Raw genomic sequence first — 17,969 nt, 5'->3', positions numbered from 1 at the left:
ACCACAAAGTGAAATGACTTGGAGCTGCAGACATGGTCTACTCACCACAAAGTGAAATGACTTGGAGCTGCAGACATGGTCTACTCACCACAAAGTGAAATGACTTGGATCTGCAGACATGGTCTACTCACCACAAACTGAAATGACTTGGATCTGCAGACATGGCCTACTCACCACAAAGTGAAATGACTTGGAGCTGCAGACATGGTCTACTCACCACAAACTGAAATGACTTGGAGCTGCAGACATGGTCTACTCACCACAAACTGAAATGACTTGGAGCTGCAGACATGGCCTACTCACCACAAAGTGAAATGACTTGGATCTGCAGACATGGTCTACTCACCACAAACTGAAATGACTTGGAGCTGCAGACATGGTCTACTCACCACAAACTGAAATGACTTGGAGCTGCAGACATGGCCTACTCACCACAAACTGAAATGACTTGGAGCTGCAGACATGGTCTACTCACCACAAACTGAAATGACTTGGAGCTGCAGACATGGCCGACTCACCACAAACTGAAATGACTTGGAGCTGCAGACATGGCCTACGGCCGTCCTTACACTTTGATTAATTGCATTTGCAGTCAAAGTGTGCCTTCCAGCTCTGCCATTGATTATGTCTCATGTTCCAACTCCAAGGGAAAACGGATTGTTCTAGCTAAGCTCAGCATTATTCGTAGTGCGTAGGCCTATATGCGGAGTGTCTGTATTCAGTACATTGTACAGTGCGTCTGTGTATATGATTGCGGTTTGCTTTTCATGTCAACCATCAACCGCTCATACTGGGATGGCAGTTTTTTTGACTAAGAGTAATTGCTCAATATTGTGGTTTTCCCACAAGACGAGTTTTCACACTCCAAACAAACGTTTTGGATTGCACTAGCTCTTCGAGAAAGCTGGCAGCTTCTTGTGAGATTGTTTGGTAGCAGCTGTACGGCTGACCTTCAGCCCGTCAGCCTCTTCTGCACACTGCACCCAAGGCCACATGTGGGCTGTGACCCCACGCTTTCACTTCAAATCCCACCTTGCTTTTTGATAGACAGGGATGATTTGTGATATGAATGATTTGTGACAGGGATGATTTGAGACAAGGGTGATTTGTGACAGGGATGATTTGAGACAGGGTATGGACACTAGGGGTGTCAAAAATAATCGATTATAAGATGCATCGCGATGCGGACGTGCACGATTCTGCATTGATTCACAAATGTCAAAAATCGTTTTTTTTTTTTTATAATCAAATAAAATATAATGGAAGTACATGCAGTTGTTTATTTTAATTATGGATCATAATACAATGCAATTCCAAATGCACTTTTATTTTAAAAGTAGCCACACAGTGAGAAAAAAGAAAGTGAGAAAAAATAAATCATGTATTGGGGAAAAAAGTGATGCATCGATTTAAGATGCATAGATAATCGTAATCGAGTCGAATCGTAGCCCTCTGAATCGTAATATAATTGAATCGTGAGGCCAGTGAAGATTCACAGCCCTAATGGACACAGCACAAAACAGTGTCCTACACATACTGAGCATCCACAGTTTGTTTTCACTATAGCTGTAAAAAAGAAAATAACTGCAAATCCTATAATTTGAACAGTGACCAATCAACTTTCTGCATTCTTTTTTGTCTTTTACAAAACAGTCAGGCAATAGAACAATAACTTAAGGGAAAGAGATCCAGCCATTTGTAATATAAAAGTAAGGTGATACTTGTGGTTAAAAATACCACAACATAGGCTACTGCTTGGATACAAGAATCACGAGCTACCTCTATACCAAAACAGAGAGAAGAAATAAAGATACGAAAAGAAAAGTAACAAAACTTTAATTCTATAATCTATAATAACACTGTGTAGAGCAGACATAAGTTAATAAATAAACAATTAAATAATATAAGTGAACAAAATAAAAATAAAAAATTTATTAAAAAGTGCAGATGCAATCAATCTGAGGAATAATACCATAATGTTTTAATAGCTTTTTGGCTTTATTTGTGCGCTGTACCAGAGAGAGCAATTTAAGGAGGCATTTCAGTTCTGGTACAAATGGCAAGAGATTAGGGGGATATTTAGAAAAATCTCAATAGTCACTGTGTTTCAAACAAAAACAATGTAATCAATAACAATTGCCTTGCTCGCCAGACGTGTCTATCCATTGGCGCTGTGTAAATATGAAGCAAGCACAATTACTTTAGCCACAAGCACTGTCAGAGTGCGATCCTGCATGCATGGCGTTCCAGATCATTAGCACATCCGCCCACCTGAACAACGGACCAGAAAAGGCTCTGCCACAATAATTGCAGTTTAAATGTTCTTAATTGTGTAAACATTTTATTCTTATTATTCTAAACATTCATGGATAACCTTCTAAAAGTCAAAGGCATCACTAGTCAACAGTTCTTCAAATATCCCTTTATTCTGACAGTATGCATCCTCAGACATACTTCAACATGTGTGTGTGTGTGTGTGTGTGTGTGTGTGTGTGTGTGTGTGTGTGTGTGTGTGTGTGTGTGTGTGTGTGTGTGTGTGTGTGCACACGCGTGCATGCGTGTCTTAAGTGGTGTGTAATGCAACCGTCCCAGGGTAACCCATGGCACCTCCAGTAGAAGCCACATGTGCAGCAGAGGCACACAGATGGATTACAGCAATCATGTTATGGCCACAGAGCCCATAGCAATTACATTACACCTTACAAACCATGATTTGATAGGCCTAATAACCTCTGTGGAGACAGATTGGAGATGTGACGATAGCCATGAATGGAACCTATGGGTAAAATAGGCGATGACGCTGTTGTGTGTTGCTGAGTGGTGTTTGCATCACTGAGCAACACACAACAGTGTCATCTGGACTGGACTCGCCATATACATGTATTGCTAATTTTAATAACTACATCGAGCCTATATATACAGTATCTATTGGTTTACCAGAAGACAAAGACTGGTTGCAAGACGCAAGGGCAACCCATGATCGCACATCGGCTTCATTCATCCATGAATTCAATTCACTTCAATTCAATTCAATAATGGCCCCCAAAGTTGCCCTTCGCTATCTGGATTCTGGGCCAAAATATTTGATTGGTACTGTAAGGCCTATAAAATAACTCTCCAGCCGGAGACAGAACTCGCCATCTACGGCTGCTCAGAATCCTCTCTGCTCCTCCCTAATGCTGTGCAACAGTCTCTGACACAGGGGATGACTGTCACCAAGAGACTCATTCTGAAGGAGTGGAAGTCCCCCTCTCCACCTTCTTTTCAGCTGTGGCTGACGGACATGGTCTCGTTGTGCGTATGGAGAGACTCCGGTTCCTGACGACCAGTTCGCTTAAGAAATTCTCGGTTATTTGGGACCCGTTTCTGGCCTACTTGGACGAGGTTGGGAGCGACGCGTGGTTCGCCCGGCCCGACTTTTTATGGACCCCTTCCGTGTGATCCCACACTCTTACAATACACACGAGCACTTGATGCGGCTGGTTAATGGTAACACTGGAATATAGATGATGTATGTTTTTGTTTTTTTGTCTGAGCCTGTTCCCTATGTTCTGAAAATTGTAAAATAAAATATTAAAAGAAAAGTCCCCCAAAGGATTTGTTCAATCACCTAAAATCCAGTATCATTTTGTAAAATGCCCAGTAAAAATAACCTCAGGTGAAAGTAGTCCCATCTAAACTGATGTCCTTGAGATTGTTGGTGCATTGTTGTTTCTCTTGTAGCTCCTAAACTGGAGGGTTGTGGACCATCTGCTCAAGTTGCACTTGAAAGCATTGTTCACCCTAAACTGGCATCAGACCCAAATAGCTATATTGTCATGAATCAACTGTGCACATTGCAAAATGTAGTCAAAGTCACATGGTGCACAGGGCATGGCAACTGATTTTTGGCATGCAGTGCACCTGCAGCACAGTGGAAAGAGGGTTCAATTGGGAGGAATACATTTAGGTGTAGTGGGCCTGGCTTCAATCATGACCAATCAAATCATCTCCTTTTCTCCCCTTTAAAAACAATGCGCTCTGTGCCATGGTGCTCTGACTCATCTTTAAAACAATGCGCTCTGTGCCATGGTGCTCTGACTCATCTTTAAAGCAATGCGCTCTGTGCCATGGTGCTCTGACTCATCTTTAAAACAATGCACTCTGTGCCATGGTGCTCTGACTCATCTTTAAAAACAATGCACTCTGTGCCATGGTGCTCTGACTCATCTTTAAAACAATGCGCTCTGTGCCATGGTGCTCTGACTCATCTTTAAAACAATGCACTCTGTGCCATGGTGCTCTGACTCATCTTTAAAGCAATGCGCTCTGTGCCATGGTGCTCTGACTCATCTTTTAAAACAATGCGCTCTGTGCCATGGTGCTCTGACTCATCTTTAAAAACAATGCGCTCTGTGCCATGGTGCTCTGTCACATTTTGTGATGGAAGAGAACAGTAGGGAGCGACTCTGCCACAAAAGCTTCCGCAAGCACAAATCCCCGTAATCCGTGAAGCAACATTGCTCTGCGCTGCCTGCTTGATCCTTACTGACACACCTCCTAGCTGGTCACTACTTTACTGACACACCTCCTAGCTGGTCACTACTTTACTAACACACCTCCTAGCTGGTCACTACTTTACTGACACACCTCCTAGCTGGTCACTACTTTACTAACACACCTCCTAGCTGGTCACTACTTTACTGACACACCTCCTAGCTGGTCACTACTTTACTGACACACCTCCTAGCTGGTCACTACTTTACTGACACACTTCCTAGCAGGTCACTACTTTACTGACACACCTCCTAGCAGGTCACTACTTTACTGACACACCTCCTAGCTGGTCACTACTTTACTGACACACCTCCTAGCTGGTCACTACTTTACTGACACACCTCCTAGCTGGTCACTACTTTACTGACACACTTCCTAGCAGGTCACTACTTTACTGACACACCTCCTAGCAGGTCACTACTTTACTGACACACCTCCTAGCTGGTCACTACTTTACTGACACACCTCCTAGCTGGTCACTACTTTACTGACACACCTCCTAGCTGGTCACTACTTTACTGACACACCTCCTAGCTGGTCACTACTTTACTGACACACCTCCTAGCTGGTCACTACTTTACTGACACACCTCCTAGCAGGTCACTACTTTACTGACACACCTCCTAGCAGGTCACTACTTTACTGACACACCTCCTAGCTGGTCACTACTTTACTGACACACCTCCTAGCTGGTCACTACTTTACTGACACACCTCCTAGCTGGTCACTACTTTACTGACACACCTCCTAGCTGGTCACTACTTTACTGACACACCTCCTAGCTGGTCACTACTTTACTGACACACCTCCTAGCAGGTCACTACTTTACTGACACACCTCCTAGCTGGTCACTACTTTACTGACACACCTCCTAGCAGGTCACTACTTTACTGACACACCTCCTAGCTGGTCACTACTTTACTGACACACCTCCTAGCAGGTCACTACTTTACTGACACACCTCCTAGCAGGTCACTACTTTACTGACACACCTCCTAGCAGGTCACTACTTTACTGACACACCTCCTAGCTGGTCACCACTTTACTGACACACCTCCTAGCAGGTCACTACTTTACTGACACACCTCCTAGCTGGTCACCACTTTACTGACACACCTCCTAGCTGGTCACCACTTTACTAGTCTCGCTGGCCAGCCTCCTCTCCCTTCCGTCCGAGGAGTCTGCCGCCGCAGGTCTCCATAACTGGGATAAACCCTCCCCTGCTCTACTCTGCTCTCCCATTGGAGCGACTGTTTCGGTGGCAGCCGGATGTCCGCTCCCGGCTTATTACAAGCTTTGTCATTGACTCGGACCATGTCAATCAGAGCGGCTTCCGCTCCCTCCTCCCTGTGTGTCGCTGTAAATAGTGCCCTGCCGCCTCAGTGAAAACAACAACGCTAACTAGCTAGCAAGCTAACGGCAGAAACCTACACGCTAGCTCGTTGCTACACGCTGAAAACGGCAAGTTGGATTGTTTGAAACTATTTTCCAAGGGCACTGCCGCTACGGCCCATCGCAATCCCACTATGGAGACCTGCGGCACCAGACTCCTCGGACAGAAGGGAGAGGAGGCTGGCCAGCGAGACTACCACTTTACTGACACACCTCCTAGCAGGTCACCAAAATGTCAAACGAGCACAGGCGAAATTTCTACTTCGCCAACACAAAGTGCCGCCATCAGCCAGCCATGTGCCATCACGAAAATAGAGCTCCAAGTTTCAACTCTTTTCCATTAACCATTTGACTTCACTTGTACTGTACGAAGTCAATGGTGATTGTGTTTCTACTGGCATGAGGGTGAGTAGATGATCACATAATTTACACTTTTGGGTGAACTATTCCTTTAATGAGCATCATGGCCACAACACACATACTTCAACAGACATACATGCAAACATACACATACACACAAACACACCATGGCTGTCACTTTGCCTGAAATCTGCTGGGATGGCTGCAAAGTCCTTATGGTAATTGACCACTGTTATATTCAAGTCAATCTCCCCGGGCAGCATTTTATTTCTCTGCCCCATCATTGACACTTTGTACTGGCATGGTAGTGATGTCATAGTGATGTCATAGTGGAACAGGTGGGTTTTCTAAGGCCTGCAGTGTGGCAGCATATTTCACAACATGTCCCAAATACTCCAGCAGATATACAGTACGAGGTGCATTACAGTATATCACAATACAATCTCTTGTAAATCATCCCTGATATACCTGATCATGCCTGAAAGAGCCTTTTATGTGACTGCCTGTTAAAAGTCTTCTCTATAAGCCCCGACACGGTAGTGAGTAATGCTCACTACTCCCACGATACCAACATGGTTTGGGTGTAGAAGGGAGGAGGAAGACAGGCAGTTAGACAAAATATCTACACACACACACACGCACACACACGCACACACAAGCAGGGGTGTCTGGGTAGTGTGCATACCACCGCGGTTCAATTCCTGGTAGCGGTACCCCCAGCTTGGTCAGACGTTCCTACAGACACAATTGGTCGTGTCAGCAGGTGCAAAGCCGGTGGGGTATGCTGCACTAGCGCCTCGTCTTGTCGGCCGGGCGCCTGTTCGGGGGGGCAGGAGAAGTGTGGGGAATAGCATGATCCTTCCACGCACTATGCCCTGCCTGTGAAACTCCTCACTGTCAGTTGAAAACAAGCAGCTGGCGACTGCACATTAGGGATGCTCCGATCCGCGTTTTTCGCCTCCGATACCGATTCCGATATGTGGTGGTCCTGTATCGGCCGATACCAAGTACCGATCCGATACCAGTGCTTGACATTAACGGCTGTCCAGTTGCCCTTGGCAACCACAAAAAAAAAATGGCCTGTGGTTGTGGTTGCCACTGAGGCAACCACATTTTAACAGCAAAATGTGCACCCCAAAATAAACATGTTTCTAATATTCCTAAAACCCTAAATCGATATTAATAAGATGACATCACACACAGACTCTCTCTCTCTTATCTCCCTGATGCAGCCCTGCGACTCCGCAGTCACTAGGCATCGGCTTTTGGTTGCCGAAACTGTAATATGGTTGCCATTCTTAGTCACCTTATATTTTAGAATTTAAGATACTACTGTATGCACTGACATGGGTTGGTGGTACAATATGGAAATGATTCCTGTCAGAGAATCCTTTGTTGTTTGAGGTTTGATTATTTCCATGAACTGAGCTGAACATACAGATATTACAGGGGGTGTCACGATACACTAATTTCACGATACGATACGATACGATACACGATATTGGGATCATGATAACGATACGATACGATATTTTAACAATATTCTTTTTTAACAAAAGTAAATAATTTTTATGTATTTATTTATCATTTATTTAACCATGTGAGTCCCATTGAAATCGAAACCTCTTTTCAAGGGAGCCCTGGGAAAATACTGGAAAAATAGTCTTTCATTTGAAATACACAAAATACAAAACAAATGTTGTTTTTGGAAATTGTTATTATAATAACTAGAAAACAACATGGAAGATAATGCTTCTCTTGCAATAGAATGTGTCACACTGTCACAAACTAAATGTTTGTTGCATGGTGAAAGAAAAATAAAGTATACAATCTTAACCCTAGAACACTAACGTCGGGTGATTTTCACCCGGACAATTGAATTCACGTGATTTTCATTGTCTTGCTGCTGTCTGAGGTGGGCGGGTCCTTACCTTCAGGATGCTCACTGACGTCATTGAATGTAGGTTTGTTTCCCTGCTCCCATTCATGGTTTTTTCTACCGGCTACGCGTTCGGGTGATTTTCACCCAACGTTAGTGATAGAGGGTAAAATATCTTCGGGTTAGTTACAATGGTATTGTGGTGACCTTTTTTTTTTTTTCACCACACAAGTCCCATGAATGGGCGGACCGAAGGAGAAGTTGGGAGCTCCTTTTTTTTGCGGGGGGGGGGGGGGGGGGGGGGTTTATAACGATTACCTCATTTTTCCCGAATTTGACATATTTTTTATAGTGTACCCCATAATAAACTTTTTTGTGTTTTTTGTGATATTTCACATTTAAAAACAAAAGAAGAGTACCTCAATTTGCCATGTATTGTTGTACTTTAAGATATTTTGATGAGAAGTATGTTTTATGGGGTATATTGCATCGGGTGAAATACACCCGACGTTAGTGATGGTGTGACTTTAAATCACATTAGTGTTCTAGGGTTAAATAACTCATGCTCAATGGTCCCTAAACTTATGTAATCTTATGTACCCCTTGAGCTGTTTTGCCATGCCAGTAGTAGTCTACCCCCTCACTCATGCATGTTGATTCTGCTAAATTTGTTCTATTATTATTCAGGAGCAAAAAAAATTTTTTTTTTTTTTTTACGATATTTTTTTCTGACGATATCGATATCGTGACGTTTCGATATTGCGATATATCGTGCGATGAAATATCGTGACACCCCTAGTCTTGAGTTAATTAAAGATTTGTAAATCCAAATATACGAAATATGACAGTTATTTATGTTATACAATAGCTAAGTACACTGTGTATTGATATAAGTAACTCACTTTACCTCTCTTGTTTAGCACATATTAACAGATTGTCTTAACACATTGAATGCCAGCCATGTTTTCATTCCTGTAGGTAAGTTGTGCCAGGGGTGTTTTTGACGATTCTGGCTCATTTTAGAACAGCCGAGGATTCTTTTCTGTTAAGAATTCATGAACATCAATCATCTAAAAATAACTAATAGAATGTGTGCTTTCTCTGTCTAAAAGAGTTAGTTTGCAGAGTTAGTAGTTATGTAGATATTAGCCGTTGAGTACAGCATGGTTTCAGCGTCTGGAAATTTATTCAGAGATAAATGGCTTTTTGTGAAACAGTCACTTTAACCATTCATTTTTGGCATCAGTAAGACCGTCAGACATTCTAAACAATAGTTTTGAACAGTAATTTCCTCCATAACAACAGGAAACACCCCTCTCATTCAAACTCCTCCCTCCGTGTGTCTTCTCCTCCTTCCTCCTGGCTTCAGCGGGCGTGTCAGAAGCGCGTTGTGCTGCCTGCCTGTCTGTCTGCGTGCCTGCCTGCCTGCTTGCCTGTCGGGCAAGACGAGTCTGAAATGGATTACTGTAAAATCGCGTCGCCATTTCCTTGAATGGCTTGCCTCCGCGGTGTGTGTGTGTGTGTGTGTGTGTGTGTGTGTGTGTGTGTGTGTGTGTGTGTGTGTGTGTGTTCGCGCGTTGCTGCGCGGCTCTGGGGGGAAGGGATCTCTGTCCGTTCTGTGTGTGTGTGTCCGAGGCGGCTGCTTTTGTGGCTTTTGGGTCCCGTGGCTGTGACTTCTCTCGGTCTCTGTCGCCACTTAGTGGTCGGTAAAATAGATTACACACATGCTCTTGCTCCAAATAGTTATCTCGAAGATGTAAAAGGGGTTGATTGATGTCCCACTGTCAAAAAAAAAAAATCTTTATGTAAGACGAGTTAGTCCGTCCTTGGCACTTAAGCGCTGGATTATGTAAGACGAGTTAGGTCGTCTATGGCACTTAATGAGTTAATAAGGGAGAGTAATAAACATTTCCACTGTGTCCATACACCAATAAAGCGATACAGAATTAGGCTACTATTATTAGCACACAATAATCAACATTAGCCTACATAATCCTACATTAGCCTGACCAACACTGATAATAATGTAAGGTAACTTCATCTGAAAAGTAGGGTACTTAAACCCTCAGTCAAACAGAATGAGGTAGAATTATTCACAACATAAGTATCACAGCTTACATGTAGGCTATGTACTCATGCAAACTTCAGGGTTATAGACAGTCCATATTATTGTCTCTGGACAGCGTTTCACCGATATGTTGTCTCTGGACAGCATGCAACAGCTGCTGCTCGTTAATGATCGTTAACTAGCTGCAGAGTCCAGTTGCTCTTAATCAAGCAGGGCTGTGTCAGGGAGATGAGAGAGGGTCTGTGGCCCAATCCCAAACCACTCCCTACTCACTACCACTTCACTACCGAGTGCCACTCCAAATGGAGTTCCACTCGCAGCTGTAGAGGGCACTGCTGATTAAGGGGAGAGGCATAAAAGAGAAGCCGAACAAGTGAGACGCCCTCGCTACCTTAGCGGAAACAGGAAGGAGCCGTCACCATGGAGATGGACAGACGCGTTGCCTGTGTCATGCTGTTCCACAATAGACGTGATTTCAACTGGGCGTCTATGATTTAGCTCTCATATAGCTGGCTAATGTATAGACCTATTTTAGACCAAGCAGTAAATACATTATTAAAATGAATAATTAGCAGTAAATACAAAATTATAAAACGGCTCTCTCAAATCAAGCAATCTGATTGGTTCACAGCCATTGTATAATTCCAATAACCCACTCCAACAACCCATGGCCATGGGTTATTGGTTGCCATGGCAACTCTCTTACTAAAAGCCTTTGGTTACCTCAAAAAAAACAAATGGCGGAGACAGCTGTCAGATCCTTGTGAATCGATCTTTGCTTATAACTTTACTAATACTTCGCAGAAAATTATGTTTTGTACAAGAATAGATGCGGGCTAATGTCTTCTTTGCAAAAAAAAGGCTGTTAACCCCGCATTTAACCCCGTAACGTTAGTTGGTGTCGGGCTTTGCAGAAAGCACTCAGCTTCTCAGCAAGCGCTGAGGATGCAGCGCTGCGCTCGAGCTGCCTGTCGGCTTTTCAGAAAGCTCTCAGCTTCTCAGCAAGCGCCAGGATTGGCCAATGTCAACTTCAGTCTCCAGAACGATCCAATCAAATCACCCGCACGTTCTTGCGGTCCCGCCTTACAGTAGTGTTTCAACTGACTCTATCAGAATACCATGCCAGTCGGACTTATAGTATTATTATTATTATATTATTATACTTGGAAACCGTTTTATAAAAGCAATATAGCACTCGAGCTGCGTGGTGTTGTGGAATATATCCCGCTGATAAGCTGTTATCCCACGAGGCCTGCGGCCTCGTGGGATAACAGCTTATCAGCGGGATATATTCGCCACAACACACTTGCTCTCATGCTATATTGCTTAAATATACACTAGAGAAGTCCTCCACGTTAGCATAAAAGGTAATTTATCTGAGCACAAGATTTTAACGTTATGTCTATGCTTAGCTCTCATTTAGCCCAGGATAATGTTGTCTATGCATAGACATGTTTTAGACTACACACAAAATGTATATATTTTTTTAATTAATAACCATCCACAAATATGAAAAAGACACACATGGGCTACAAAATAAAGCTTCTAAGTCCTTTTCGCTGAGCGTTATTGCGGTGTTTATTTTTTCGATTTTTCAGAAATTTGCTTCCGACGCGTCGGAACACATCTGTGGATTGACAGGTGGGTCAAAACTCGCATCGTAATTTCGTGCGTATATTCGCATCGCTCTTGACTGTGTTTATATTAGGTCTATGCTTAGCTCTCATTTAGTCACTTTGTCTTGAATACAGTAGCCTATACCTCTCAATTGTGGACTAATAACTCGACATATTCCATGATTTAGTTCGAGATGTAAAGTCACTGTGAGGGAAATAAAGGTACGTGTTTGATCTAAAATACTTGGAAGAAGTAGACGGAACTAACTTACACTTGAATGAAGTTTCCTCCGGACGTAGTTTCTGCAGCAACCGTCGGCGAGCCTGCACCAGTGCAGACTCGCTGTTTAAGGGTTTGACAAGCCGCCTCCACTCAGTGGTAATTGGTTTGGGACGGCCCTTAACTCATTGAGTGCCAGCCACTTTTGGAGAACGGACGCTCCCAGTGCCAGAGTTTCAGAGCGTTTTCAGTGATTTCTCGAGGCCCACAGAATATTGTGTGATATTACTATGTAAACACTGAACACGCACAAAGAACGATGAGACTCTATTCTATCATCTGCAAAAAAAAGTTTATTGATCCCATTTTCCGTTCTTTAGTTATGAGCCGGAGAAGATAGCTTGATTCATCCAAAAAAAGCAATTTTTTTCTAGAAGCTGAGATAATTGGCCTTTTGTGAAATTAATCATTTCAAGCACATCACTGACTCTGAAGCTAATCTTTTCTAATGTAGTCACACCTCAAAAATAATTTCCTTCAATAAAACAGTTTAGGCCAGGGAATTTTGTTTGGCAGAATAATATTTTTAGCTACAACCAGCAGCGCTGGCCCCTGCGTGCGCTGCTGGTTGCAGCTTCTTGCTGGTTTTGATTTGCTGCTGGTGGGTATCGGATATTCTGGCTTGCGTTTGTCAATCCTGTCCTGCTGCCTGGGTCTGTCTGGGTGTTGCGTGCTGCTCTGCGTGCCCCCCCCCCCCCCCCCCCCCGCCCCGCCCCGCCTCGCCTCAACTGCACACTCCTCCTCCTGTCTGTGGTGGCTCTCTGCTGAGTTTGCTGTGCGCACAGTGAAGGGTGCGGAACAGCCAGGCTTTTTTACAGCGTTCCGCGTGTGTTTGTCACCGGCAACGATGCTTCCAGTTGAGAATAATAACAACTCCACGGTGTGGATGTGCAGATGTGCTGTCGCAACCGACACGGAGCGGCTCAATTGTGGGAGCAGATTGGCTGCTGCAGGCACAGCTGCAGTAACGTGCTTCAGCATATCGATGCATACGGATGCGATGCGATTTCCGTTTCCATAACGACTTCTTCTTTGTTTTTTCCTTGCCTTTCTGTTATGTGGAGAGCACTGTCGCCACCTAAGGGTTCTGTAAAATAGGTTAGACACATCCAATAGCTATAATATTTGTACATCAGAGGCAGAAGGCTTTGATCGACGCCCCACCGTCAAAAAACGCAATTGACGAACATGTCCGTCCTTGGCACTCTACGTTACTATTTGAAATGACGAACATGTCCGTCCTTGGCATTCAATGAGTTAATATGGCGGACCTCTGCGTGAACGCGCAAACGGAGGGGTAGTGGATAGGGTTAGGGGATAGGGGCTGGTTTGGGATTGGGCCTGTGTGTGTGATGTCACCTTATCAACAGGGCAGCCCTGTGTCAAACTGGTTGCCATAGCTAGCGTGAAATACCTCCAAATAGGTGATCATCTGGCTTGCTCCATGCTGTTAGCTGCTCCTGCCTAGCCTACATCAGCTTGTTTGGAAACAGTCTACCAGGCGTGCTGAGCACGTTGCTAGCGTATGACGTCACATGCTGCACACACATAGAATTAGAGTGAATAGAATGGCCCCTATGGATCGGTCTACCGGTATACCAATAGACCTTATTCGATTGACTCACTCACGTACGGGCACGCCCACCGCAGCCATGTTCTCGACATAACACAGCAGCTCTTAAGTGACAGCCTATGTAAGAGCAGCGTTTATAGGAAGCTAGCCGCCGTTAGCGTTACCTGTATCGTTCCAATTGTGTTCGGATGTTGACCTGCGTTACACACGGCTGTAGTAATGACAGCAATAAAGTCCCCGTGGTTTGTTTCTATCTCTACTGTCCACAGACGTGAAGGGAGCGAGACGGAGGATACGTCAGCAGCACAGGAGATACTGTATGTGGATAGTTAGGAGAGACAGGTGAAACTTTCTGACAGCTCCTCACAGCAAAGTCTGTTCACCTCGTTTTTTCTTTTGTTTATTATTACAGGCATTAACGGCAGCATACAAACAACAACTCTGGGGTTTTTATTGCTGTCATCACTATCGCTATTTTGTAATGGAACAGAAACGACAATAAGGCCGTTACTATAGTTGTCAGCTGCAGGACGGTATGTCAACAATATGGCGCTGTCCGGGGTTAGCGAATAAGGTCTATATCGGATCGGCGCACCCTTACTGCACATGTATCGCAGGAAGTATGTGCTACTCTACAACTCTCCCCAGATCGGCAGAGGGGGTCGTGCAATGACCGGGACAGCAAAGGGAATTGGCCAAATACAATTGGGGAGAAAATGGGAGAAAAAGCCAAAAACAAAAAGAAAAAATCGCACAAGCAGAGAAATGTAAATGTACAGCAGGTCATTTTGGCCGAGCCGCGGTGCATCCTTGTCAGTTTTGGTTGTCCGGATATCCCGCTGGAGATACCCCGCTGTGGATACCCCGCTGGAGCAGGTGCTGTTTGCTCTGTCAGGTCATTAGCCAGCCGATGTGATGGGGTTATTGGATGCAGCCACATGCACACACACACACACACACACACACACACACACACACACACAGGGGCGGGGAAGACACTCCCAGCCCCCTCCCACACACAGCTGAGTGCCTGGGCTCAACTCTAAAGCCAGCGAGACTTCAATTTGCATAATGATGCCACAGAGTGGATGCATGCTCACACACACACACACACACAGATACACAAACACTACATTATGCTATGTATGAATGAGCGCTCTTAGAAACACGTCTCCACATAGGCTACTGAAGAATATTTATCGGTCTCTCTCTCTACACGCAGTTTGGGAAGTGAGGACATTTTAGTTTGTTTCATTTCAGTTTTGGCCAGAAAGATAGCTATACGCACTTTCTCTTTCACTTTCTCACACACCTTCAAAGGGCTGTTTAAAGGTTAAAGACGAACTGAACCCAACGGAACCCAAGTGGCGCGTGGGTCAGAGACGTCTGGAAACAAATCTTGTCTGAGATGACAGGGTTGAGAGGCGGGCCATAATAGCGTGTCGATAATTTGATTTGACAATTCTGGGGACTTGATTCGGCGTTGGCCAATCCTGGCATGTTCTGCCCCCAAATGAGTGGGATTCAGCGTGGCACTACGGATCCGCAGAGTACCAGGCAGCCAGCTGCTTCCATGTGTAGCGGAGCGGACAATCCGATGCATGAGTGCTGCCTGTCCGCCTGGAATCACAGAGGTTAACATTATCCTGGAATGCAAGTTTAACGAGCCAGTTACATTTCTTTGTACAGTAACATACAAAATGTATGTTACTGTACATACAATTGGCCAAGTAGTTAGTTTATGGGCTAGAAATTCTGCCAGATTACAGACACTAGGCACCATTTTCTGCTTCATTTCAAGGAGAAAATTCTCCTGAAATGAAGATTGATTGACAGCTGCCATGTCGTGATATGATTGGTTAAAATGGGGTAGAAATTTGATAGTACAATGTGACGTCAGCAAACTGTAGATTACTTTTATGAATGAAATCTTGAAAAATAAACTTTCGATGTGAAAGTGTGAAAAACGAAAGAAATTTACTTTTTGTGATTTTTTGTGTGCATACATTATTAAATAGGTGCACTGAATACCCAGGTATTTGAACTAAAATAAAAATAAAATCATTTTTGGGTTCAGCTCATCTTTAAGACTTGGTTTGAAGGGTTAGGTTAGAATTGGGTTAGGGTTAGGCCTTAGTGATGGTTAAGGTTAGGGTTATGCGCTATAGGAAAAGCATTATGTCAATGAACGTCCTCAGTAAGATAGCTGTACAAACCTGTACGTGTGTGTGTGTGTGTGTGTGTGTGTGTGTGTGTGTGTGTGTGTGTGTGTGTGTGTGTGTGTGTGTGTGTGTGTGTGTGTGTGTGTGCGTGCGTCTGTGCGTGTTGTTTGTCATTGAGATGTTCTTTAAGCCTGTTGTTGATACCCGGTTCGTCTGGGAGAGCTCCTCTCCTCCCTGCCTATATTAGCTCCATAAATCCTGTTCTAGGTGAATTGTTATGGTCATTGTGTGTGCTGTGAGCGATGGTTATTATCTACCAGCTCTGCCAACGCTGCTTTATGCCTCTTGTCTGCATCTGCCCCCCCCCCCCTCTCCTCTCTGTCTCTTTCTCTCTCTCCTCTCTGTCTCTCTCTCCTCTCTGTCTCTTTCTCTCCTCTCTGTCTCTGTCTCCCTCTCCTCTCTCTCTCCTCTGTCTCCTCTCTTTCTCTCTCTAGTCAATTCAATAAGCTTTAGACTTACATGTGCACATGTTGCCAAAGCATACAAACATAAATTAGATCGAAATCATGTAAAATGAAATTAATCAAACTGCAAAATATATACAGTAACAGTGATGATGACAAAAAAGCAAAGTTAAGGGGACGCAAGTGGAAACGGGTCCAGTCATTTTCCGCGACAGCGGTCCTTCAATCATGGGCGAGGTGTAGCCTACACACTTTGCTTAATGTTCCAGCGGGCATAATCTAATCATTCGCGCACATTAAAGCAAACTGGCGAAATGATCTTGTGATAGCCTAATAAGAGCAGTATGTCAGCTTGCTGATTTCCGAAGGCAACCCCGGACACATCAAACGAAGCCAGTCTGTAAAAAGTGCTTCAACGCGACGCAGGTGAACGGATAAACATCGAACCAGCAACTATTTATCTCAGACACGGATCCCAACTTCTTCAAAGTGCATCATCTAATCATTCGCGCACATCAAAGCAAACTACTTCCACATTTGGCTTCGTGCATTTGCTTTCTCTACATACATACAAGCGTTGAGCAGCTTGCAAGCCTCTGCCATTCTCGCTGTGTCTGTCCGTGGCTGCTGCTCTCGAGCAGAGAGGGGAGGGGGTAAATCGCCTGTGTTTATTACGCTGGCGGCTTGACGCTGCTCTTAAGTCAAACGAGTGTGATTTATTGTGTGACAACTGACAAGCGAACTTATTTCGAGTTTTGCCGACCCCCCAAATAAGCTCCCCCCTCCCCCCGCCCCCCAACATACAGGCAAATTCGCTGATAGATTCCCACATGCGCAAGCCGAAGTGTGAAGGGAAATGTCCGATATTGACTTACACCCTATTTTCCGGTAGGCATGTGGGAAAACGGCTTCTGTGTCACTCCCTCTCTCTTGCTCATATCAGTCTGACAGGCACAATACGACTCTCTCTCTGTGACTCCCTCGCTCAGACAGACACAACACATAGCAGCACCCAGCTTCCCATAGGAAAAATAAGTTGTAAGTTCACTGCCTGGCCTGTCCCAGCATGCATTGTGGTACTTTATTTCGCTACTAAATAGCAACCAAATGAGCCGAAATATATGGTTACATGCTCCCAAAATAATGTGTAATGGTAACACAACCTGCAATTGTCGAACATTTCAATATTGGACCAAATAAAACATTGAAATGAAAACACCACCCTATGTGAAACATATATGTCCTCCTGGGCCTATATATACCTCTTGTCGATTTAACGTGATTTAGATAAGTGACAGCGGAATGCGCTTCTACTGGCATCTGCTATACTATGATGTCCGCTCCAATAACTTGGCCCTATTTCACATTTAATTTTACAATAAAAACACATTTATGCAATGACTTTACATAATGTATGGTATATTTATGTGCATCATCCTTCCTGCAGCAGGCGAGAGAAAATTATATCTTTCTGGACAAACTTTCACCAATCTAATAGGCTATATTTTTCTAGCTGATGCATTTAGAACATTCTTTTCACTTTGATCTTGCTATAGTGTTGCTACAGTTTCTACGCCGATTGCAACGATAGGGCCCATTGACGTCATTTGACACTTGCGCCCCTCGCTCCTCCCCCGCA

The 17,969-nt window shown here is 44.2% G+C and overlaps 1 protein-coding gene across 1 annotated transcript in view; it reads left to right on the top strand.

Annotated features, from left to right (window-relative positions):
• Positions 1-17,969, top strand: part of erbb4b (erb-b2 receptor tyrosine kinase 4b) — a gene marked incomplete at both ends in the record, with an annotated part of 355,388 nt that overhangs the window by 198,313 nt on the left and 139,106 nt on the right. The window lies entirely within an intron of this gene.

This window comes from Poromitra crassiceps (assembly GCF_964638095.1).
Source record: "Poromitra crassiceps genome assembly, chromosome: 6".
Classification (NCBI taxonomy): domain Eukaryota; kingdom Metazoa; phylum Chordata; class Actinopteri; order Beryciformes; family Melamphaidae; genus Poromitra; species Poromitra crassiceps.
Note: the sequence above shows the minus strand (reverse complement) of the source record. Positions and strands in the feature narration are given on the sequence as shown.